Source organism: Heterodontus francisci, chromosome 18, assembly GCF_036365525.1.
Source record: "Heterodontus francisci isolate sHetFra1 chromosome 18, sHetFra1.hap1, whole genome shotgun sequence".
Lineage (NCBI taxonomy): Eukaryota > Metazoa > Chordata > Chondrichthyes > Heterodontiformes > Heterodontidae > Heterodontus > Heterodontus francisci.
In genome coordinates, this window is record NC_090388.1 from 70,244,128 (window position 1) to 70,270,640 (window position 26,513).

General features: G+C 44.1%; 1 protein-coding gene and 1 long non-coding RNA gene across 2 annotated transcripts in view; one reads left to right on the forward strand and one right to left on the reverse strand.

Moving 5' to 3' along the window:
- LOC137379708 (A disintegrin and metalloproteinase with thrombospondin motifs 20-like) overlaps positions 1-26,513 on the forward strand; it is a 603,896-nt gene that overhangs the window by 450,180 nt on the left and 127,203 nt on the right. The window lies entirely within an intron of this gene.
- LOC137379710 (uncharacterized) lies at positions 405-24,726 on the reverse strand. Its single transcript, XR_010976893.1, has 4 exons — positions 24,620-24,726; positions 21,103-21,227; positions 3,035-3,098; positions 405-577 (listed from the first exon to the last, which is right to left on the reverse strand). It is a non-coding gene; the product is annotated as an uncharacterized lncRNA (long non-coding RNA).

The window sequence follows — 26,513 nt, forward strand, 5'->3', positions numbered from 1 at the left end:
CCAGGCTCAACTAGCATGTATACACACAGCCATACATTCTCAATTGGCCAGGGTTGTTCTATAGAATCCAGGACTGAAATCTATAGTTTATTTTGCTTTTCCAAACCAAGACACATTGAATGAAATTGTAGCATCCCAATCGCTGCCTTAACTGAGAATATTGAACCTCCTTACTCACCCATTTTAAATGATCTTTCTTCCTCTTTTGGGACCCATTCAGAGATAATAGTGTAGAAATTCTGATTATCAAAGCCCAGATACAAATATACTTAGGCTATTTTTCTGCAGGTGTTAAACCATTTGCTTTGAACCTGCCTCTGAGGCCATAGGTCATTTTACATGTCTTTATTTGGAATGGCACATTGCACTGGTGTCCCACAGTGCATAACTACATAATGGTAGCTTGCAACTTTGTATCTGTGAATCTTACTGTGAATTCTTCACTTTGTCTGCTGGTAATTAATGTTTGGGATAGCTGCTATGTATCTCCTAATGGCCAATCCGAGCAACAGTGTTAGAGTCATAGAGCATGTTGTTTAGCCATTGCCCTCAGCTGGTGCAGAGTATGGAATAGAGCCTAAAGAGGGAAGAAAGACAGTTTAAAATAAGATTAAAAAACAGAGCCCTTCACTAAAGTTGAAATGTATGGTTATTGCGTTTCGGTCCTTGCTGTGTTAATGTTTCAGTTGTCCATTACCCCACTGAATCTTTATGTTCTGCCTCACATCAGCAGAGATTCAGGCTTGGACTGATGTGAAAAGTAACATTCAAACCACACAAGTGCCAGGCAATAACCATCACCAACAAGAGAGAATCTAACCATCCACCCTTGACTTTCAATGGCAATACCATCACCGATTTCACCCACCATCAACATCCCAGGGGTTACTGTTGACCAGAAACTGAACTTAACCAGCCATATAAATACTGTAGCTACAAGAGCAGGTCAGAGGCTTGGAATTCTGTGGTGAGTAAATCACCAATTCCCCAAAGCCTGTCTAGCATCTACAAGGCACTTGTCAAGATTGTGATGGAATACTCCCCACTTGCAACAACACTCAAGAAGCTTGGCACCATCCAGGACAAAGCAGCCCACTTGAACAGTACCCTATCCACCACCTTAAACATTCAGTCCCTCCACCACCAGCACACAGCGGCAGCAGTGTGTACCATTTACAAGATGTACTGCAGTAACTTACCAAGCATCCTTTGACAACACCTTCCAAACCTGTAACCTCTACCACCTAGAAGAACAAGGGCAGCAGATGCATGGGGACACCGTCTCCAGAAAGTTCCCTTCCAAGTCACACACGATCCTGACTTGGAAGTATATCATCATTCCTTCACTGTCGCTGGTTCAAAATTCTGGAACTCCCTTCCTAACAGCACTGTGGGTGTACCTACCTCACATGGACTGCAGTGGTTCAAGGTAGTGGCTCACCAACATCTTCTCAAGGGCAATTAGGGATGGGCAATGAATGCTGGCCTGGCCAGCGATGCTCACATCTCATGAACAAATAAATTTTAAAAATTGGACATTTCCTACCAGAAGACTTAACCAAATTGATAATTTTGAAGCCACTATGTCCAAAAATACTAGTACAAAAGTGGCACACTTTAAATCTGAATTGCTTAGGGATTCAAATTAGCCTTTGGCATTAGTGGTAAGGCAGTATATTTTACATCCTGTCCAACTATATATTTCATTGACTTTAATAGAAGAGAGAATTGGGCAGGGTGTGAAATGGTCTACCGATTTCACCCCTATAAACTCACTCCACAACTAGCAGAGATGTATCTGAAGAGAAAGCAGTAACAAAAAGAAAAGTATAGATTTGGAGAAATCGGAAGTAAATCAGTAAGAGTTCAGAAAGGCTGAAATGTTGAGTGAAGACCCCTGGCAAAGGATCATGACCAGGAATGTCAACTTGTCTTTCCTTATGTTAATGCTGACCGCCCCTTGGTGCACTATGAGGATCTTCAATTTCCATTTCTCCCAAAGATGCTTTGAGCTTGTTGAGGTGAGCACAGGTATGAAAGTTTGCAGACATTTGTGTCTCTACCAAGCTGGCAATTCATTGTTATCTTCAACCTTAAGGAGTGCATGTCTTTTACAGAATAGTTTATAAATTCCAAGACTATGACCCCATTTGTTGTCTCATAGAATACGTAAATAGTGAAATGCAGCGGAAGTAATTGAGAAACAATTCTGTCAACTGTAGAGTAGTATTTGTTCAAGTGGGTGGCAAGGTTTCTGAACAATATTAAATGAGTAACAAAACTAGTCACTAAGTTCAGTAAAGATCTCTTACAAGGGTTCCAGGAACAATCAAAACTTAAATCAAAAAACATGTGAGAAATCAATGTACTCCATAAATTTTATTGCTGAAAGCACCCCTCTGCTACATAAAGCAAGTGATGATGTGTGATATAACTCAGCAGGACTTTCTTGGCAACAGATAAAAGTGTTCAAAGCAAACCCAGAAATTATGTAATCCACTATAACTCATTGCAGTTCATGACAGAGATTGGACCACGCCTGGCAATGAAGAGTTTTACTGCTGTCGATTTTAAAAAAATTATATTTCATTTTAATTAATTTGCTGCAGATTTTCAACAGAGCAGTCTCTATCTGAACTCCAGCAAGTCTGATTGTTTAAGGATTTTTGTAAGGCTTGTCTTTGCAGTAATAGCTAAATATATTGAACTAAAAAAAGAACATATGCGTATCTTTAGATGAGAGAATTTTTTTTTTTGGTCAAGATCTTGAAAATATCCAAGGATTCAGGCAGTTTGCACAGTGTAGGCCCTCTGAGGGGTGCTCCTTTGGTGCAAGCACTCGCACCAAATTACTACCAGTGTCATTTTAAAGCAGGTGTTAACTTTATAACCAAGTTAATGGGTATACTGAAAAGATGGCCAATTGGAAAATTTTCCTTTCGGATTTCTCTCACTGGGAACCCCCAACTGAACAGGTTAACAATAAATTTAGAGCTCCTCCAGTGGCCAACATTGCTACTGCAGAAATACTCACCTGATTAGTCTGCTACTGATCCGTACCCCCTTGTCCTTGGATTTGCAGAATTTTGCAAGAGTTCCTGTATTACAGAAACAATTTTGAGTTAACTGGGTGGTGAAATGGATAGCATTGTTTGAATTTCAAGAAGGAAATAAGAGGGGCAAAGAGAAAATCTGAAAACAGATTAGCAGGTTACATAAAAGAAACCCAGAAGTCTCTTCTAAATACATAAGCAATAACAGGTTATTCAAGGCAAGACTGGGGCTGCTTAAGGACCAAAACGATCTCCTTGTGAAGGCAGTGGGCATGGCTAAGGTACTAAATGAGTACTTTGCATTTGTATTCACTAAAGAAGAGGGTGCTGCCAATGTCCCAGTAAAGGAGGAGGTAGTAAAGAAATTGGATAGGATAAAAATATTTAGAGGAGGTCCTTAAAAGATTGGTAGCAGTTAAAGCAGAAAAGGCACCCAATCTGGCAGGAGTACATCTTACGTTACTAAGGAAAGTAAGGGTGCAGATAGCTGAGAATCTGACAACAACCTTCCAGTCCTCTTTAGTTATGGGAGTGTTGTCAGAGGACTGGCATCCCTGTTCAAAAAAGGAGAGAGGGATAAACTTGGCAATTACAGGCTAGTCAGCCAAACGTCATTGAGGTTTGGGGGGCAGGGATGTTCAGAGATATTAATCGAGGATAAAAATTAATTGGCATTTGGAAAAATTTGCGAGAATAAATGAAAGTCAACATGGATTACTTTAAGGCAAATTGTGCTTGACTAACGTGATTGAGTTCTTTGAAGTAACAGAGAGGGTTGATGAAGATAATATGGTTGATGTTGTGCAAATGGACTTTGAAAAGGCATTTGATGAAGTAACGTATAATAGACTTGTTAGCAAAATTGAAGCCCATGGGACTAAAGGGACAATGGCAGCATGGATACAAGATTGGCTAAAGGACAGAAAGCAGAAAGTGGCGGGTGCATGGTTGTTTTTTTAGCCTTGAGGGAAGTGATATTCCCCAGGTGTCAATATTAAGAACACTGCTCTGTTTGGTATATACTAGGAGATATAGAAGTATATATTTGGGCCTGTCAACTGTGGCTCAGTTGGATGAACTCTTAACTCTGAGGTATAAGGTTCTAGGTTCAAGTCCCACTCCAAGGCTGATACTCCAGTGGAATACAGAAGAGGTGCTGTCTTTCAGATGAGAGTTTAAACTGGCACACTGCCTGCCCACTGAAGTGAATGTAAAAGATCCTACGAAAGTATTTTGAAAAAGAGCAGGGAATTATCCAATATTTATCCCTCAATCAGCAACACATAAACAGATTATATGATAGCATAGTGGTACTGTTACTGGATGAATACTCCAAAGACATGAGTTCAACCATGGTGGCTTTAGACTTAATTAATAAATTTGGAATAAAATGCTAGTTTCATTAATAATGATCATGAAACTACAAGGTTGTTCCAAAAACCCATCTGGTTCAATAATGTCCTCCAGGGGAAGAAATCTGCCGTCCTTACCTGGTCTGGCGACATGTGCCTCCAGAGGGACAGTAATGTGGTTGATTCTTTACTCCCTCTGAAATGGCCAAGCAAGCCACTCAGTTGTATAAAACTGCTGCAGAATAAAGCACTGTGGGTGTGCCTACACCACATGGACTGCAGCGGTTCAAGAAGGCGGCTCACAACCACCTTCGGTGTGCCTACACCACATGGACTGCAGCGGTTCAAGAAGGCGGCTCACAACCACCTTCTCGAGGGCAATTCAGGATAAGCAATAAATGCTGGCCTTGCCAGCGATGCTGACGTCCCAAGAACAAATAAAAAAAAAAATCACATTACTGTTTGTGGGAGCTTGCTGTGTGCAAATTGGCTGCCGCGTTTCCTGCATGACAACAGTGACTACATTTCAAAAAGAGCTTTGAAATGTCCGGTGATTGTGAAAAACACTACATAAATACAAGTCTTTTCTTAAAATTAATCCCCTTGACGAGGGTATAAATTGCATAGTTTCAAAGTTTGCTGATGTAATGGAACTTGAAAATGTAATAAACAGTGAAGAGGACATAGACTGGTGAAACAAGCAGACATGGCAGATGTAATTTAATCCAGACAAGTGTGAAGTGATGCATTTTGATTGGAAGTATGAGGAGAGGCAATATGAAGTAAATAGTACAATTTTAGAGGGGTTGCAGGAACAGAGAGATCTGGACGTGTACACATAGAAATTTTTGAAGGTGGCAGGACAAGTTGAGAAGGCTATTAAAAAGTGCATACAGGGGCCTTGGCTTTATAAACAGGCATAGAGTACAAAAGCAAAGAAGCAATGCTAAACTTTTATGAAACATGGGTTAGGCCCCAGCTGGAGTATTATATTCAATTGTGAGCACCACACATTAGGAAGGCTCTCAAGACCTTGGAGTGGGTGCAAAGGTTATTTACTAGAATGATCTTCAGTTACATGGAGAGAAAAGCTGCGATCGTTCTCCTTACAGTAGAGAAGGTTAACGTGAGGGGTTTTGATAAAATAAATAAGGAAAGACCAGAGGACACAGATTTCAGATAATTGGCAAGAGCCAGAGGCAAGATGAAGAGAATTGGTTTTATTTGTTTTATGATCTGGAATGAACTTCCTTGAAAAGGTGGTGGATCCAGATTCAATAATAACTTTCAAAAGGGGATTAGATAAATGCTCAAAATGGAAAAAAATTGCAGGGCCATGAGGAAAGTACAGGCGAATGGGACTAATTGCAAAGAGCTGGCACAGACATGATGGGCTGAATGGCCTCCTTCTGTGCGGTATCATTCAGTGATGTATAAATTCTGGTGCCTGAGTTTCAGTCTACACCAGAATGATGGAAGTCTCCCTTTCCTTCTCTCTCCTTTTATTGATCATATGTGGAAATAATTTGGGCAATTCCAGCCCAGGAATCCTGGGGAGTGGAGGGAGGAGGAGGGTGCGACAGACATGTAAATTGGTTTTGTTTTCACTACCTTCTGGTCAAGAAATTCACTTCTCCTTATCCCTTTGGACTGAATTTTCCCCGCCCATTGGGATCAGGCTGAGAGGTAGGAGGGGTTGGAATACTGGGACAGAAGGTGTCACAATTGGATATTGCAAGGGGCGGCCAGCATGGAGGGAGGAACTCGTGCTCACATGCAGCGGCAAGGTAATTAAGCCTGTTAAACAGGCAATTAACTTCAATTTTACCAGGGTGTTCTGATTTTTCCAGGAGTGCATGGGAACCGTGGGAATTCTGAGCCTCGCCATGTTGGTGAGCTATAAGGAGGTCAGTTCTGGCTTCAAATGGCACCCATCATGAACCCTCGCATGGCTTAGCAGGCAGGGAATAGCACGGGCATGGCCAAAGTGCCATCCTGGAGCTGGCACTTGTGTGCGTGAGGTAGGGGAGGTAAGAGGCCCTGGAGACTTAGTGCATCTACCTAACATGGACCTCATTCACTCAGGTTTCAGGTCCTCCAGTGCAGAGGGGCATTAGAGAGGGAGACAGCTGCAGCCACAGGCAGCAACAACCAGAGAGGCAACAGGAGCACCAGCCTCGGACGGGGGTGGTGGGGGGGGTGGTGTAACACAGGAGACTGGCACACTGGGGCATACAACTATCCTGCTGTGTGAAGAAGAGGTTACCCACCACAGAGGTCCTACCGACTGAGGCTCAGCTACCTTCAAATATCACTGAAGACTGCACATCTCCAGGAAGACCATCACTGGTCTTTATGCCATGATGGAAGATGAGCTGAGCCCCATTGGAAGTAGTGGGCACCCAATGCCAGTGGCACCAAAGGTCACCCTGAATTTCTACACCTCAGATCATTCCAAGGATCCACTGGTGATATGTGTGGGATCTCCCAGTCTGTGGCTCATTGCTGTATCAAGTTGATCACCAATGCCATCTTCAAGAGGGCCAGCCAATACGTGTGCTTTCACACTGATCTGGACAGTTAGGCTGAGAGGGCCAAAGGGTTTGGGGCCATTGCTGGATTCCCCCAGGTGCATACATGTGTCCATCAAGGCTCCCACTGTTCAGGCTACAGTGTCATCAACATGAAGGGTTCAGTGTACAACTAACTGGTCTGTGACCACTTCAAGCACTTCCTGCAGGTGTGTGCACAGTTCCCAGGAGCAGCCACAATGCCTACATACTAAGGTAGTCCCAGGTGCCAAACCTTTTCAGACCCCATGGATACTGTGTGACGAGGGCTACCCACTGAAGATGTGGCCACCGATGCCTGTGAGGAACCCTAGGACTGCTGCAGAGGAGAGGTTACAATACCTGCCATGGGACAACTTGTGCAACCATTGAGCAGATGCGGTTCAGATGCCTGGATAGATCCGGTGGATCCTTCAGTATACCCCAGCAAGTCTCCCGCGGATTGTGGTGGTGTGCTGTGCTCTGCACAATCGGGTGCTACAGAGGGCAGAGCATATGATCAATGAAGATATTGAGCGCAATTCCTCCTCCGACGATGAGCATGTGAAGGAAGATGCTGAACCGACAGAGGCTGCTGAAGAATTCCAGGGACCACAGGCAAGGCGTCATGAGATACGCACAAGGGAGGCTCGGGAGGTGCTAAGACAGGCAATTTTCACGTGATTCTTAATGACAGATCCATACAATTCAATAAAGCTTCAGCTTTCTGTAGCCCTGTTGCCACTTTCTTCATTGACCTTGCCATTTAAAAATTCTAAAGTGGATGCAGGAGCAGAGGGATCTGGATGTATATGTGCATAAGTCATTGAAAATGGCAGGACACGTTGAGAGCTAGGTTAATAAAGGATACAGCATCCTGGGCTTTATTAATAGGGGCAGAGAATACAACAGCAAGGAGGTTATGTTAAACTTCTAAAAGACACTAGTTCGGCCTCAGCTGGAGTATTGCTTCCAGTTCTGGGCGTCGCACTTTAGGAAAGATGTGAAGGAACTGGAGAGAGTGCAGAAAAGATTCACAAGAATGGTTCAAGGCATGACAAACTTCAGTTATGAAGATAGATTAGAGAAGTTAGGACTGTTTTCCTATGAGAAGAGAAGGCTGAGAGGAGATTTGATAGAGTTATTCAAAATCATGAGAGGTCTGGACAGAGTAGATAGGGAGAAACTGTTCCCACTCGTGAAAGGATTGGGAATGGGAGGGCACAGATTTAAACTAATTGGTAAAAGAGGCAAAAGCGACACGAGGAAAAACTTTTTCATGCAGTGGGTGGTTAAGGTCTGGAACGCACTGCCTGAGAGTCTGGTGGAGGCAGGTTCAATTGAAGCATTTGAAAGGGAATTAGATGGCTACATGAAAAAGAGGAATGTGTGCAGGGTTATGGGGAAAAGGCAGGGGAGTGGCACTAAGTGAATTCTTCATCCAAAGAGCCAGTGCAAACACGATGGACCAAATGGCCTCCTTCTGCGCTGTTAACAATTATGTGATCCTGTGATTTATCTGCACCTACTAAGACACTACACTGTGGCATGGGGAGTGCATCGACCTCACATGGTGTGGTCTGATCCATCAACCCTTTAACAGAACCAGGGTAGCGTCATAGAGTCGTACAGTATAGAAACAGGCCCTTCGGCCCACCGTGTCCATGCCAACCATGATGCCTGTCGAATCCTACCTGCCCGCATTAATTCCATATCTCTCTATGCCTTGCTCATTCAGGTACCTGTCTAGATGCCTCTTAAATGTCGCTACTGTTCCTGCTTCCACCACCACCTCTGTCAGCTCATCCCAGATACCCACTATTCTTTGTGTGAAAAATTTACCCCTTTGATCCCCTTTAAACCTCCTCCCTCTCACCTTAAATCTATGCCCTCTAGTTTTAGTCACCCCGACCATGGGAAACAGACTCTGGCCATCTACCCTATCTATGCCGTTCATAATTTTATCTACCTCTATCATGTCCCCTCTCAGCCTCCTTCGCTCCAGGGAAAACAGACCCAGCCTATCCAATCTCTCTTCATAACTCAAGCCCTCCAAACCAGGCAACATCCTGGTAAATCTTTTCTGCACCCTCTCTAGTTTAATTACATCTTTCCTATAGTGCGACGACCAGAACTGCACACAGTACTCCAAATGCGGCCGAACCAACGTTATGTACAACTCTAACATGACGTCCCAACTCTTGTACTCAATGCCTCGGCCAATGAAGGCAAGCATGTCATACGCCTTCTTCACCACCCTGTCTACCTGTGTTGCCACTTTCAGGGAACCATGTACTTGCACCCTAAGGTCTCTCTGCTCAAAAACACTCCCAAGGGCCCTGCCATTCACTGTATACGCTCTGCCCTGGTTTAACTTCCCAAAATGCATCACTTCGCACTTGTCTGCGTTAAATTCCATTTACCAATCCCTTGCACGCTTTCCCAGATGATCTATATCCTGTTGTAACCTTAGACAACATTCTTCACTGTCCACTATACCACCAATTTTCGTGTCATCTGCAAACTTACTAATCATGCTCCCTACATTCACATCCAAGTCATTAATATATATGATAAACAACAGAGGGCCCAGCACTGATCCCTGCGGCACACCACTGGTCACCGGCCTCCAATCTGAAAAACAACCCTCCACTACCACCCTCTGCCTCCTATCACCAAGCCAATTTTGTACCCAATTGGCTAGCTCACCCCGGATCCCATGTGTTCGAACCTTCTGGACCAGCCTACCATGCGGGACCTTGTCAAAATCCTTGCTAAAGTCCATGTAGACATCGTCCATCACCCTGCTCTCATCAATCCTCTTGGTCATCTCCTCAAAAAACTCAAATTCGTGAGACATGATTTCCCACGCACAAAGCCATGCTGACTATCCCTCATCAGACCTTGCCTTTCCAAATGCATATAAATCCTGTCTCTCAGAATCCCTTCCAATAACTTTCCCACTACTGATGTCAGGCTCACTGGCCTGTAGTTCCCTGGCATATCCCTGATGCCCTTCTTAAATAAAGGCACAACGTTAGCTATCCCCCAGTCTTCCGGTACCTCACCTGTGGCTAACGATGATACAAAAATCTCTGCCAGGGCCCCAGCAATCTCCTCCCTTGCTTCCCATAGCATCCTAGGATACACCTGGTCAGGCCCTAGGGATTTATCCACCTTAATGCGCTTCAAAACCTCCAACACCTCCTCCTTTGTAATGTTGATATGCTCCAGGATATTGCTGTTCCCTCCCTTGAACTCACCAGCTTCTATGAACTTCTCCACGGTAAATACAGACGAGAAATATTCATTTAAGACCTCGCCCATTTCCCGTGACTCCACACATAGGTTACCACACTGATCCTTAAGGGGATCTACTCTCTCCCTAGCTACCCTTTTACTCTTAATATACTTATAAAATCTTTTAGGATTCTCCTTTATCTTATCTGCCAGGGAAATCTCATGGCCCCTTTTTGCCCTCCTAATTTCCTGCTTAAGTGTACTCCTGCATCCCCTATACTCCTTGAGGGACTCACTTGATCCCAGCTGCCTATACCTGACATATGCCTCCTTCTTATTCCTGACCAGACCCTCAATATCCCTCGTCAACCAAGGTTCCCTAAACTTGCCAGTCTTGCCCTTCCATCTAACAGGAACATGCCGACCCTGAACTCTTCCTATCTCACTTTTAAAAGCCTCCCAATTGCCAGACGTCCCTTTACCTGTAAACAGCCTCTCCCATTCAGCTTTTGAGAGCTCCTGTCTGATGCCATCGAAATTTGCCTTCCACTAATTTAGGACTTCAACCTGAGGACCAGTCCTATCCTTTTCCATAACTATCTTGAAGCTAATAGAGTTATGGTCACTGGTCCCAAAGTGCTCCCCCACTGACACATCAACCACCTGCCCAGCCTCATTTCCTAAGAGGAGGTCGAGTGTAGCCCCTTCTCTAGTAGGGCCATCCACATACTGCTTCAGAAAACTATCCTGGACACACTTAACAAATTCTTCCCCATCTGATCCCTTAGCACTAAGGCAGTCCCAGTCAATATTAGGGAACTTAAAATCACCTACTATTACAACCCTATAATTCCTAAACCTATCTGTGATTTCCCTACATATATGCTCCTCCACCTCCCTCTGACTATTGGGGGGCCTATAGTATAATCCCATCAAAGTGATCACCCCTTTCTTATTTCTAAGTTCTACCCATATGGCCTGGCTGGACATTCCCCCGGGATATCCTCTCTAAGTACTGCCGTGATGTCCTCCCTAATCAATAGTGCAACTCCCCCTCCTCTCTTACCTCCACCTCTGTCACGCCGGAAAGATCGGTACCCTGGAACATTAAGCTGCCAGTCCTGCCCATCCCTCAACCACGTTTCCGTAATAGCTATAATATTACAATCCCATGTACCGATCCATGCTCTGAGTTCATCTGCCTTACCTGTAAGGCTTCTTACATTAAAGTAAATGCAGTTTAGCCTACCAGACCTTCCACGCTCCCTGTCCTGCCCCTGCCCGGCCTGCCTACTGGACTTGCTTTAACTTCTACATTTGTCTCAACCATCTCATCGGAGAGTTTGCTACTTTGGGTCCCACCCCCCTGCCAGACTAGTTTTAAACCCTCCTGAGTAGTACTAGCAAACCTGCCCGCAAGGATATTGGTCCCCTTCCAGTTCAGTCCCTCTTGTACTGGTCACCTCTGCACCAGAAGAGATCCCAATGATCCAAGTAGCTGAAGCCCTCCACCCTGCACCAGATCTTCAGCCATGCATTCATTTGCCTAATCCTCCTATTCCTACCCTCACTAGCATGTGACACAGGGAGTAATCCTGAGATTACAACCCTAGAGGTCCCGCTTTTTAACCTTCTGCCTAACTCCCGAAATTCACTTTGCAGGACCTCATCTCTCTTCCTGCCTATGTCGTTAGTACCAGTATGGACCACGATCTCTGGCTGCTCACCCTCCCCTTTCAGAATGTCCTGCAGCTGCTCCGAGACATCCTTGACGCTAGCGCCAGGGAGGCAACATATCATCCTGGAATCTCGTTAGCGGCCACAGAAATGCCTATCTGCACCCCTTACGATAGAATCCCATATCACTATAGCTCTTCCACCCCTTTTCCTCCCCTGCTGTGCAGCAGAGCCCTCCATGGTGCCACGGACCTGGCTGTTGCTGCTTTCCCCTGGGAGGTCATGCGCCCCAACAGTATCCAAAGCGGTATATCTGTTTGAGAGGGGGATAGCCACAGGGAACTCCTGCACTACCGGCCTGCGCCTACTGCTCCGTCTGGTGATCACCCATCCCTTTTCTGCCTGTGCAGCCATTACCTGTGGTGTGACCACCTCACTAAACGTGCTATCCACGACGTCCTCAGCATCGCGGATGCTCCACAGTGAATCCACCCGCAGCTCCAGCTCCATAATGTGGGTAGACAGTAGCTGCAGATGGATACACTTCCTGCACACATGGTCATCAGGGACATCCCTGATTTCCCACGTAGCGCAGGAGGAGCATATCACGGGGCTGAGCTCCCCTGCCATGACTTACCTTTAAATTAATTTAGTTATTCCCTTTAAAAAATACTAATTACACTAGGGGCCTTGTTCTACCCACTACAATCTAAAGTCCTTAATAAGCTACACTGAATTTTTTTTAAAAACACTTTAGTAGTACTCACCTTATCACCAGAGGTTTTTTTTCAAAAAAAAACTTTCCCCTTTTTTCTCCTTACCCGAGATATTTACCCAGCTATTTAGAGCTATTCCCTAACAGCAGTGACTCACCAATCACCTTGCAGCTCTCCTGTGATGTCACTGTTGTTTTTTTTTCAAAACTCAGGCGCGCTGCCGCTGCTTTTTTTTTAACACCGCTGGTCTCACTCAGTCTCCTTCTTTCCTGCTGCTGCTGCTCTTTTTAAACACTGCCGGTCTCACTCAGTCTCGTCCTTTGCCACTGCCGCTGCACTTTTTAAACACCGCCGGTCTCACTCAGTCTTGTTCTTTCCTGAAGACCCGGCTGCCTGCCCCACCTCTTGCCCAGCCATCGCTGCACAAAGCTGATGGTGTTGGTAATGGTAAGCAGGTCCGCACGCATCTCTGGTATCCACTGGGTGGTTTGCTGGATATTGCTCTCCATGAGGGTCACCAATCTCTCGATGGAGGAAGCCAAGTACACACACGCCAGAGACTAGGCAGCACTCATGGCCTGGATGGACTCCTCCATCATCCGTGCCATGGTGCGCATAGCTTCTGGAATCTCCACCAGATGTTCCCTCCCCTCATGCTGTAGCTTCAGCATCTGCTGCCTTGCTGACCACTGCAGAGGCCTGTCATCAGCTTGAGGCTCAGCGTCGCTGGCCCCTCCCACAGTCCTCCAAGTGTTGGTGGCTTCGGCAATCACAGCCTCCGTCAGCAGCTCAGATGTGTCTGTGCTCTGCTCCCCAGATTGTGATCCCAGATCTACTCGCAAGTGGATACCCACCGACACTGGTGGAGGGTGAGGAGGAATGATGTGACCTTGCATCCTCTGAGGTTCCCTCCTCCTCCTCAGAGGTTGACAGCTGTCCCCCCTGGTCTCTGGAGCTGTCTGCCCTTGTCTTTAACCTGTGTGAGAGAGAAGATTAGAGAGTAATGCACATTCCATCATTGAGAGGGTGCTACAAAATGGAGGTGTCCTCGACATTTTTAATGTTTAAATTAAAAAATGGGTTTTGCAGCCAGACCACCACTGTGGTGGTGGGGGGTGGGGGGTGGGCCAGGCGGGTTGAAGTGCTGGGGTGGCATTATCGGAAACGGGGTAGAATTGATTGACCAAATGGCTTCTGTGTGGTAGCATTCTACGATTCTGTGATTGAATTTCTCTCTTGAGCCCCACCTGGAATAGCAGCTGAACTGCTGGAATCTCTCATATGTGCGACTGTTCTAACAGTAATGGGCCAACTCCCAGCTCATTCCATTGCACGCTGAGAACCCCCGATGAAAGAATAGACTCTGATAACGCACAAACATATTGATCCAGAAGATTCTGAATCTTCTTAAAAGAAAAAATGTGTGACTTTTTGTAAATGTTTCTTTCATGTTTCAATTTTGTTTCTTACTAAGAAAGTGGTTTAATGGATGAGCACCCTACCCAGTGTATTACACTAATGAAAGGTCCCATGCACTAATGGGGATACTACAGTTAACTTCAGCACCCTTGGGCCAGGAAGCGGAAATAACAGCAGTGTTCCTGCTGTTGGTTACAATCCAGTTTCTGCTGCCAAAATATGCATATGTACACATTAGGTTAATGTGGGATCATCGGCTCAGTTGTGATGACTTCCAAAGGAAAGTATTGTTTTTAAGCCTAACAATTATTCTCAATACTCCCCTGCACTCTGCACCAATTATATTCATTCTTAACAAATGCAGTGAGTAATTACAATTTTGTTTTAAATAGTCACAGATAGATTGCAGGGCAGCTCATACTGAAGGCTATTATAGTCGTTATGGTACTGGGTAAGCATCCCGTAGAACATAGGGCCAATTCCTTAGATAAAGACATTGATTACCTTCCGAAGAACCAAACGTGTAGAATTACCGCAAGCGTTAAACTCTGCACAGTCTGGTGTGATCAGCCCACCTTTGAGACGATGCATCTCTTTACAAAATGTGCACAGTAGTTTTAAGGTAGGTAACCAGTACTTCTGGCATCCAGGTTAGTTGGAATACTTAAACACATCTGTAAAATATAAAATCTCACCCTTTATCTCCCTTTTTACCTCCTATTTGGAACATTCTACATTTTTTCTATTCTCCATAAATATGAAACCAATTTATCTCCAGATTTTCAGCAGTTTTGCTTTCTGATGTCAATGGCACATTTAATTCAGATAAGGGCTCCATTGCATCTTTCATTAGCCCTCCGAAAATTGAGTCATTATGTGTTGTTTAATTTGTTTAATTTTTAAAAAATTCATTCCTGGGATTTGGGCGTCGCAGGTCAGGCCAGCATTTATTGCCCATCCCTAATTGCCCTTGAGAAGGGTAATAAGACAGTAACTCCCTCCCCCCCCCCCAAGCTTCATACAGTATTATTAATCACGATCACTCTGCTGATTTTCTTTTGTGTAAAAAATTAGAATACTCCCTTTAGTGCTCTGGATTTAATTGTTTTTCTTAGTATTTTTGAAAGGACTCTATAGAGTAGGTGTTTTCAGCCACGAGTGTGTGTGGATTAGCTGTGACTAAAATTGAATGGGCGGTAAATTGGGAAATATTGAAAAGGGTTTAATCCCCAACTCCCTTTGCTGAATGTTATGAAGCTACTGCAGGGCCTCAGGGATGGGCTAGTGAGGTGGAGGGAAGAATACAATCATATCGCCCACCGTGCCTATGCCAGTATCCAGTTAGACCCACTTCCCTGCTCTTTCTGCGTAACCCTACACATTTTTATTTTTCAACTACATATCCAATTTCCTTTTGCAAGTTGTTATTGAAACTGATTCATCAACCTTTCAGGCTGTGCATCCCAGATCATAATCATAGTCACACTGATTTTTATTATTGTATCTGAGTGATCAAACTGGTCTCATTCCTAATGTAGGCTGGGTGGCATCTAAACATAGTAGTTGTGACCTAGGGTCCACTTCTCAGCATTAGTGAGGCTGTCAAAGACATAGGCCCTCATAGAACCATAGAAAAGGTTATGGCACAGAAAGAGGCCATTTAACCCATCGTGTCTGAGCCGGCTGAAAAAACTAGCTGCCCAATCTAATCACACCTGGTCCGTAGTCTTGAAGGTTACAGCACTTCAGGTGCAGATCCAGGTACCTTTCAAATGGGTTGAGGGTTTCTGCCTCCACCACAAATCTGGACAGTGAATTCCAGACACCCACCACCCTCTGGGTGAAAAAGTTTTTCCTCATGTCCCCTCTAATCCTTCTACCAATCACCTTAAATCTGTCCTCCCTGGTAACTGACCTCTCTGCCTGGGGAAACAGATCCTTCCTGTCTATCTAGGCCCCTCATAATTTTGTACACCTCAATTAAGTCACCCCCTAGTCCCCTCTGTTCGAAGGAAAACAGCCCTAGCCTATCCAATCTTTCCTCATAGCTGCAACTTTCAAGCCCTGGCAACATTCTTGTAAATCTCCTCTGTACTCTCTCCAGAGCAATTATGTCTTTCCTGTAGTGTGGTGACCAGAATTGTACGCAATACTCCAGCTATGGCCTAACCAGCGTTTTATACAGTTCCAGCATTACATCCCTGCATTTGAATTCTATACCTCGGCCAATAATGGAAAGCATTCCAAATGCCTTCTTCACCATTTTACCTATCTGTCCTGCCACCTTCAGGGACTTGTGGACATGCACTCCAAGTTCTCTCACTTGTTCTACCCCTCTCAAAATCCGCCCATTTATTGTGTATTCCCCTCTCATACCCCTCTCTCCTCCCACCCAGGAACTAGTCAGGTGGAGCAGACCAAAATGTCTGGCATTAACTGAACCTGCCTGTATGACCATGACATGACATGACACCAATGTGCCTGTGGCATGGCCTGGACCCAGAATCATGGACGTGAATTGGGACATGTGGGGGTGAAAAATTATGCCACTTTGCTTTTTAAGCTTTAGTAGTCTTGCTGGCTGCCCCTTTCAGATCTTCTAATCTGAGGGAGGTCAGGCACAAAACTTAATGACAACTTCTCCTGAACGGCTCTGTATTTGGGTGCAAGCTGAGCAACATCAGAGGAAATGAGGTGAAAGGCCCTGTTAGGATCCTCCCACCTCAATTACATGACTCTCCCATGTTTGTGCTGTTTCCCCAGGCAAACAGGAGAGGAAAACTTTTTTCTTAACTCACAGATAAATTGATCATCCCTTCATCCTCGCCATTCTGCTGATAGCTGGCAAGAGTGGGCACCACAAAGAATGACATCTGCTGAATGCATATTTAACTTTCCCCATCAGAAAATAACCCAGTGCCGTTTAAGGTCCTATGGCCAGTTTGTGGTTGTCTGGTTTTGCTGCTAGGGTATGTTGTCCTCTGTTCCCTCTCCCCTAGCGTATTCTGACTTTCCTGGTCTGCACACCTCCCACTATCAAGAGGCAGGATGAATGTCTACTCTCAGAACTCTAACCTATGGTGCTCTAGCTTCAGGCACTAGGGAATGTAAAATGCAGCCCAGCAACACTTTCTGTTGTGGTGAGGTAACTGACCTCTGCTTGGGATCAGACCAGAGTAAGATGGCAGACATTTCATCACAGTGAGGAAATACAGCTCACTCCAGGCCTGTCCCCAACCAACACGGCTACTTTTTTTTTTATTCATTCATGGGATGTGGGTGTCGCTGGATTGGCCAGCATTTATTGCCCAACCTTAATTGCCCTTGAGAAGGTGGTGGTGAGCTGCCTTCTTGCACCACTTGAGTCCATGTGGTGTAGGTACACCCACAGTGCTGTTAGGAAGGGAGTTCCAGGATTTTGACCCAGCGACAGTGAAGGAACGGCGATATAATTCCAAGTCAGGATGGTGTGTGACTTGGAGGAGAACTTGCAGGTGGTGGTGTTCCCATGTATTTGCTGCCCTTGTCTTTCTAGTTGGTAGAGGTCGTGGGTTTGGAAGGTGCTGTATAAGGAGCCTTGGTGCGTTGCTGCACTGCATCTTGTAGATGGTACACACTGCTGCCACTGTGTGTTGGTGGTGGAAGGACTGAATGTTAGTGCATGGAGTGCCAATCAAGCGGGCTGCTTTGTCCTGGATTGTGTTGAGCTTCTTGATTGTTGTTGGAGCTGCACCCATCCAGGCAAGTGGAGAGTATTCCATCGCACTCCTAACTTTTGCCTTGTAGATGGTGGATAGGCTTTGGGGAGTCAGGAGATGAGTTACTCGCAGACTGGGTCTGTGGCAGGTGGTGAGGCGAAGTCCCGCCTTCACATTGAGGATACCGTCCATCGTGTTGTGGGTCACTAGAACCGTGCTAGATGGGATAGATTTCGAACAGATCTAGCAATGCAAAACTGGGCATCAATGAGGTGCTGTGGGCCATCCGCAGCAGCAGAATTGTACTCAACCACAATCTGTAACCTCATGGCCTGGCATATCCCCCACTCTACAATTACCATCAAGCCAGGAGACCAACCCTGGTTCAATGAAGAGTGCAGGAGGGCATGCCAGGAGCAGCACCAGACATACCTCAAAATGAGGTGTCAACCTGGTGAAGCTACAACCCAGGACTACTTGCATGCCAAACTGCATAAGCAGCATGCAATAGACAGAGCTAAGCAATGCCATAACCAACGGATCAGATCTAAGCTCTGCAGTCCTGTCACATCCAGCCGTGAATGGTGGTGGACAATTAAACAACTAACTGGAAGAGGTGGCTCCACAAATATCCACTCCTCAATGTTGGGGGAGCCCAGCACATCAGTGCGAAAAATAAGGCTGAAGCATTTGCAACAATCTTCCCAGTTGATGATCCATCTCGGCCCCCTCCTGAAGTCCCCAGCATTACAGATGCCAGACTTCAGCCAATTCAATTCACTCCGCATGATATCAAGAAACGAATGAAGGCACTGGATACTACAAAGGCTGTGGGTCCTGACAATATTCCGCAATAGTACTGAAGACCTGTGCTCCAGAACTTTCTGCACCCCTCGCCAAGCTGTTCCAGTATAGCTACAACACTGGCATCTACCTGGCAATGTGGAAAATTGCCCAGGTATGTCCTGTACACAAAAAGCAGGACAAGTCCAACCTGGCCAATTACTGCCCCATCTGTTTACACTCAATCATCAGCAAAGTGATGGAAGGTGTCATCAACAGTGCCATAAAGCAGCACTTGCTTAGCAATAACCTGCTCAATGATACCCAGTTTGGGTTCCAACAGGGCCACTCAGCTCCTGACCTCATTACAGCCTTGGTTCAAACATGGACAAAAGAGCTGAACTCAAGAGGTGAGGTGAGAGTGACTGCCCTTGACATCAAGGCAGCATTTGACAGAGTATGGCATCAAGGAGCTGTCGCAAAACTGGAGTCAATTGGAATCGGGGGAAATCTCTCTGCTGGTTAGAGTCATACCTAGTGCAAAGGAAGATAGTTGTGGTTGTTGGAGGTCAATCATCTGAGCTCCAGGACATCATTGCAGGAGTTCCTCAGGGTAGTGTCCTAGGCCCAAGCATCTTCAGCTGCTTCATCAATGACCTTCCTTCAATCATAAGGTCAGAAGTGGGGATGTTCGCTGATGATTGCACAATGTTCAGCACCATTCACGACGCCTCAAATACTGAAGCAGTCCGTGTAGAAATGCAGCAAGACCTGGACAATATCCAGGCTTGGACTGATTAGTGGCAAGTAACATTCGTGCCACACAAGTGCCAGGCAATGACCATCTCCAACAAGAGAGAATCTAACCATCTCCCCTTGACATTCAATGGCATTAGGGCGGCACAGTGGCGCAGTGGTTAGCACTGCAGCCTCACAGTTCCAGGGACCCGGGTTCGATTCTGGGTACTGCCTGTGTGGAGTTTGCAAGTTCTCCCTGTGTCTGCGTGGGTTTTCTCCGGGTGCTCCGGTTTCCTCCCACAAGCCAAAAGACTTGCAGGTTGATAGGTAAATTGGCCATTATAAATTGTCACTAGTATAGGTAGGTGGTAGGGAAATATAGGGACAGGTGGGGATGTTTGGTAGGAATATGGGATTAGTGTAGGATTAGTATAAATGGGTGGTTGATGGTCGGCACAGACTCGGTGGGCCGAAGGGCCTGTTTCAGTGCTGTATATCTAATCTAATCTATTACCATCGCTGAGTCCCCCACTATCAAAATCCTAGGGGCTACCATTGACCAGAAATTGAACTGGAATAGCCATATAAATACCATGGCTACAAGAGCAGGTCAGAGGCTAGGAATCCTGCGGCGAGTAACTCACCTCCTGACTCCCCAAAGCCTGTCCACCATCTACAAGGCACAAGTCAGGAGTGTGATGGAATACTCTCCACTTGCCTGGATGGGTACAACACTCAAGAAGCTCGACATCAATCAGGACAAAGCAGCCTGCTTGATTGGCACACCATCCACAAACATTCACTCCCTCCACCACCAACGCACAGTGGCAGCAGTGTGTACCATCTACAAGATGCACTGCAGCAACGCACCAAGTCTCCTTAGACAGCAACTTCCAAACCCGCGACCTCTACCACCTCGAAGGACAAGAGCAGCAGATGCATGGGAACACCACCACCTGCAAATTCCCCTCCAAGTCACACACCATCCTGACTTGGAACTATATCGCCGTTCATTCACCGTCGCTGGGTCAAAATCCTGGAACTCCCTTCATAACATCACTGTGGGTATACCAACCTCACATGGACTGCAGCGGTTCAAGAAGGCAGCTCACCAGCACCTTCTCAAGGGCAATTAGGGATGGGCAATAAATGCTGGCATAGCCAGTGACACCCACTTCCCATGAATGAATAGAAAAAAAAGCAGTGAGTGTCTATGTAAAGACTAAATTTGATTATTCCTTGATTATATATTTCCAGATAAAATGACATATTGCTGATCTTAAGGCTTCGGTGCAGTATTTTATCTGGAAATAAATCTGGAAAGGCAGTTTAAACCTGCGCACCGATGTTTAAAAGTATGGTATTCTTCCACCTTCTGAGATGATTGAAGAAAATGGAGGGCTTCTCACCTGATCAAACAGTCAAAGTAAGTTGTCAAGTGACTAAATGTAAAAGTAGCAAGCTTCGTTAAGTGGATACTTGAACATAATGGATAATTGTTGAAAAAGTCAGATGGACGATCGTGGGCTGCAGGTATGCAATTTCTTAATGTGTTCCTGGAATGTGTAATTTCATGTCAGCACTCCCAAAGGGTAAATGTACCCTTATGTTTCAACTATTTCCGAGACCGGACAACCTTAAGAACTGTAAGTGTATATCATCAAAGGAAGTGATGTTGAGTCACATGTGACCAGTCAGTTGTGGGTAGATCCGAGGTAGTGCGACATGTTTAGATGTGCTCTTGCAGTAACTATTTGTGTATATATGTTCCAGTTCAGTTATAATAAAACCCAAGTTTATTTTGGATAGCACTTGTAGCCCTGTGACTCTTAACAGCAGATCACTTACCAAGGGATAAGTAATATTACAATTCCTACCTGTCCAGTAGAAATACTTTACTCAGTGTTGACAGTTTCTTTTCTGTTTTCTCTTCAACATCAATTTTGGCTAGGTCTAGTAGTTGCACAGCCTGCAAGTAAATCACTTTGTTGCATATTCACATCTGCAAAACATAAAGCTTTACCTTTATGTTTCCACTTTGTACATCACATTCAACATCCTGGTTGCTAAGACGTCATATGATAGGTTCATTTGATATACAGTGTAACTACCCAGAATCATCTTTATATGACCAGATAACCTTGAGTTGACAGCCTAAATTTGAAATCATCCAGCTTCACCAATGGACAGCAAATTCCACTATGGCAGTTTGAGAGTTTGAATTGAGTTTTTAAAATCTGGAAATAAAAAGCTGGCATCAGCAAAAGTGAGCAGAAAGCTGTTGGATTATCATAAAAACCCATCAGGTTTGCTACTGTGGAAGGGCACCTGCCATCCTTACCCGGTCTGAACTATATATTTCATGGCAGTCTCACACCAAAGTGATTGACTCTTAACTGCCCTCTGAAATGGCCCAGCAAGCCTTTCAGTTGCATCAAACTGCCAATGGTTCAAGAAGAGGGCCCATCACCACCTTCTGAGGACAATGAGAGATGGGCAATAAATGCCTTTCCAGCAAAACCCATATCCCGAGAATTAATTTGAAAAATCAGGAGTCGTGCACCCACAGTTTCCCAATCCATGCAGCCAGTGGATAAAACTCTCCACAGTAGCATGTCCTCATAAAAATCAATCAGTCTCAACACCAGAGTTGTGATGAATGTAAATGAGTGACTATGAATAAATGATTAATTTGCTCTATTATATGATGCTTTTGAAATATCCTATTAACAAATTATATATTCCTTAAAAAGTCAAATGCTTATCTCAAGTAACAGTTTTTCCATGTATTTCAAAGTTGCAGCTCTTAGCCTCTGGTGCATCATAGTTCCTTTTCGCATTTACTGGATATAAGCATTGCTGGCAAGTATGCATTTGTTGCCCATAATTAGTTGCCCTGAAATGGTGGTGTGATGGAGCTTTCTCCTTAAAGTGCTAAAGTCCTTGTGATGATGATGCTCCTACAGTGATGTTAGGTAGGGAATTCCAGGATTTGGACCCCAGTGGCTATGAAAGAGTGGTGCTGTATGTCCAACCCAGGATGCCATCCAGCTTGGAGATGATAGTGTTCCGATGATGTTGCTGCTCTTGTCCTCCTCGGTGGAAGAGGTTGCTGGGTTGGGAGACACTGTTAAAGTAAACTTGATGAGTTTGTGCGGCGCATCACGGTGACAGTGCACCAGTGTTAAAGGCATTGACTATTGCATCTCACAGGACTTTACAAGAGATAATACTGCCTAATTACCATTTAATGTTTTTAGCAGCTCAATATTTGTATCTAACCAATGACACTGTAGAGATAGTGCAGGCGTTAAGCAATATCTGTGCAATAGAAAAAAGTGGAGCTCATTGAATGACATATAAGATGGCACAATGGGTTGGAAAACTGTGTTTTTGTGTCTGTGACTCGAGTTTGAATAAAATTCAGAATGATGGGATGCAAATTTCCACTGCTGCTGTCTTACACATTTGGCCTCACCTCCACGACAGGCTGATTCTTCCATTTGAGGGCAGGTTTCTTTTCATATGTTCCTGCCTTTTTTCACTCTTTTGTACCAAACACAAATATTTCAGTCACACTTTCTACGACTGAGGAGGAGAAGAGTGGAAAAATAGCAAGAGGAGGAGATGGATACAAAACTAGCAAGAGGAGGAGATGTATGCACCAGTACAATGAGGAGGCAATGAGTAAAAATTAATGTGAGGAGGAGATGGTTACAAAATCAGCAGTTCAGCCCCTCATTGTCCACAAAGGAAAGGAATGCCAGGCGTGGTGTACTGTTGGTGACTGATTCACGACCATTTTCAGCAACTACTGAAAATTAAATTCAGCCCATGTGTAGCACTGCAGAAGGGCCTTTTGAGGAGTCACAAGTATGACACAAAAATAGGAAACATATGTCTAAATTAGTTTGATTTGGTAATTTTTCTAGTCATTTATCTCATTGCTGTTTCTGGGACCTAGTTGTGCACAATTTGACTGCTGCATTCACCTACACTGCAAAAGTACCTCCTTAGCTGCACAACACTTTGGGACATCCTCAGAATGTGAAGGGCACTATGTAAATGCAAGTTCTTCTTTCAACAAAGACCAGCAGAAATTGCTCATTGGTGTTACTGGCATGAAACGGCTGTTGTATTTGTCTGCATAGCAGTCACTGCACTTCAATCGTGACATGTGAGGCACTTTGAGAATTTTAATGATGTAATAAAGAGCTGTATAAATGCAAGTGTTTTATAATTGCTGTAACATTTTCTCTAAGGAGCCTTCATTTCACCGTACAGATATGTGAAATTAGAAATTGTTCTTGCAAAATAGCACAACACAAAATAGTGAAAGAATTTTTAAAAAATCATTGTAATGACATAATGAAGTGGCGTGGAAAGGCATTATCAGAAAGAAAGCTTCAACAGATTATAGATATGCTGAGATTTATTGTATACATTAGACATTTCATTTTATCTAGTCACACAGCACTCTTCTCTTCGTCTAGTTTTAATATCTTTTTCATTGTTGCAACTTCCTCTTCCACCTAAATATAATTGAATAATAATAGCTTGGCATTTAGGTTTGTTACAGACAGTAAACTTTAAAGAGTTTATAATATTTAGAGTATAGTTTATTTCCCCTATATTGGGCTGCCAATAAAAACTGGCTCTGTCATAATGCCAGTGTCACAATCTCATAACATCAACCACCTGCCATGGTCAGTCTTATTATTTACTTACATTATGTTACATCACTTATTTAGCTTACATGTGCAATGCAGCAGCAGTAAGAAAAGTTGGAAATTGAAGTTACAAAAATAAAAAAAAAACTGCCATTGGCAGTAAGCATTGAAGAACTGCTTTAATCACTAGGTCTTGCTGACATTCATGCTTTAGTCTCACTGTTTGACTTCATCAGAACTATTCAATTGAATTGCTGCTTTGTAACTCGCTGCTAGCCATCCATTATCCAATATATGTTTACCAGGATGTGACTTCTATTTGATGAAAGGGTGTAATGACTGAAGTGGGTAAAGTCCTTTTCATACCAATGTTTTAAAGGATATAGATTTCCTGTTGATATGTAATACTTTGAATCATTTTAAATCCCCTTTTTAAAAAAATCACTCAAACTAAAAGCCTCTCCCAAAACTTCAGTTAGTCGCAGCTCTACATTTCCCAAGTTGGATTGCAACAGCCAAATTAGCTGGATCTTTAGTAAAGCGCAAAAGGAAAAGAATACATAATTTTACAGAGAAGTCTCTTATGGTTTTTATCAGCTTTACATATCAGCAGTGTCCCATGACTTACAATTAATATTTCTAATCCACAATAACAATCCCTTTTTTGCATACATTTGAGGAAGGGTTAGGGGCAGGCAATGATTGCCGGTTGCATTTGGCTTACCTTTATATAGGTCCAAATCATCTTCACTGCGGAATCACAGCAAGCGATCGTTTCTTTGCTTTTGAAGATTGTTTGCAAAACATCTTTAAGACACCAAACGTGCGTGTCTCAGTCTTTTCAAAAAAAAAAGCTGTGGTTATGAGTTCAGAAATCCCTTGGTTACGCAACTAAAATGTGATTAAGTGCACAGCAGCAATATGCTTTTCAGTACCTTGAAGGTGGTGGAAAGAGCTTTCACCTCCGCACTTCACCAACATCTCCCCAGTATGTGATTGTGCTCAGCTGCTTGTGCCAGCAAATAGTTAGCCTTGGATACAGACTAAATAGAGCAGATCTGGAGGAAAGGTCATGCTCCCACGAGATTCGACGTGTTGTTTGAAAGTGTACTGCTTACCTTTAGAGCTGCCCAGGCTGGCCGGTGCACGCAGCCAATTGTTCAAATTTTGGGGGGGAAATAGCTGGACTTTTTTGTTCTGCTTTGTGTTAATTGTCAACTGATCAGGTGTTTTGAAACTTATCTGCATACTTGTAGGACTTTTATGTGTCCATCACTTGGCGGTGGCAGCATAAATGTTCCAACATTAAACATTTGAGAACAGTTGCAGCATTTCTGCAGCAAAACCATAAACCTAGTTGCAGGAATACTGCAGATTACACTGTGCCTCCAGGCATCTCTTTAAGGTCCACTTCATAATAGTGCAAAGATTTTCAGTGAAGGGATTGTGTATCTGCTGAAACATCTCATGTTTGAGCTGGTGCATTATAGCACCAAACTGATGTGCCATGAAGTGTGGGGATGAGCCTTTATCTCCTTTGTACCCACACAAGAGTCCCTGGTGATAGGAGAGGAGTGCTGAAGGCCAAATGTTTCCCCACAGGGTGCGAGGGAATATTCAGAAGGGGAATTCCTTTCTTCAGTGGCTTGTCTGCAGAGACTGGAGGGCAGCTTGGCTGCAGAGACTCGAGGCAAGTTGTTAACACAGGCTTGAGGGCACCTTGTCTGCCCATCATATTCTTCTAGGAAAAGATGCATATGATTGAATAGGGTATAAAATAAATTTTAAGAACAAGAAAAGCCCAAAATATTTGTAGTTATTCCAGTTGATGTACTTATCATAAACGTGGATAGGATTTGCACATTAACCTGACTGCCAGAGACAGCACCTCTTAGCTAGTGGGACTTTGGTTTTCACAGATGTTAGAAGTACTAGGTATATCCATAGGATTACCCTAAAATAAAAGCAAAATACTGCAGATGCTGGAATTATGAAATAGAAACAGGGAGTGCTGGAAATACTCAGAAGGTCTGGCACCATCTGTGGAGAGAAAAGCAGAGTTAACGTTTCAGGTCTGTGACCGTCCATCAGAACGGTTAGGATTGCCCTTTTACATTTCCCACTTTTAATTTATCCTCCATTGTGTGTACTTGAATTCAATAATCACAACATCAGATGATTAACTAATATTGCTGCCATCAGATTCCTTTTGAAAGAAGGATTTAGTGCTTTTGCACTTGCTTGCATACTCTTCATATCAGTTATTGCTCCAGAACTGCTGAGATTAGTTTTACACTTCATTGCATTTTAATCAAAGTTTAGAAATGTTATTAGACAATGGGCCCCTGCTAGGTTGTATAAGAAGCTTTGACATCTGTGCTAAATGAACACAATGGTCAATAACCTGAACCAATAAAATATGAGGACAGTGTTTTGAGACTTAACTGTTTTATGCAGATCTGTAATTACAATAGTGCAGTTAAGTTTTTTGAAATTCATTTGTACCTTCAAGATAAGAAGGTTCAATGCCTGGCCTGTGCTGAATTAGCTGATGTCAGCTGGGGCGTACTGTAGTTGATATCAGTGTTCCTGTGACAGGGAGGGGGATATCAGTCGGG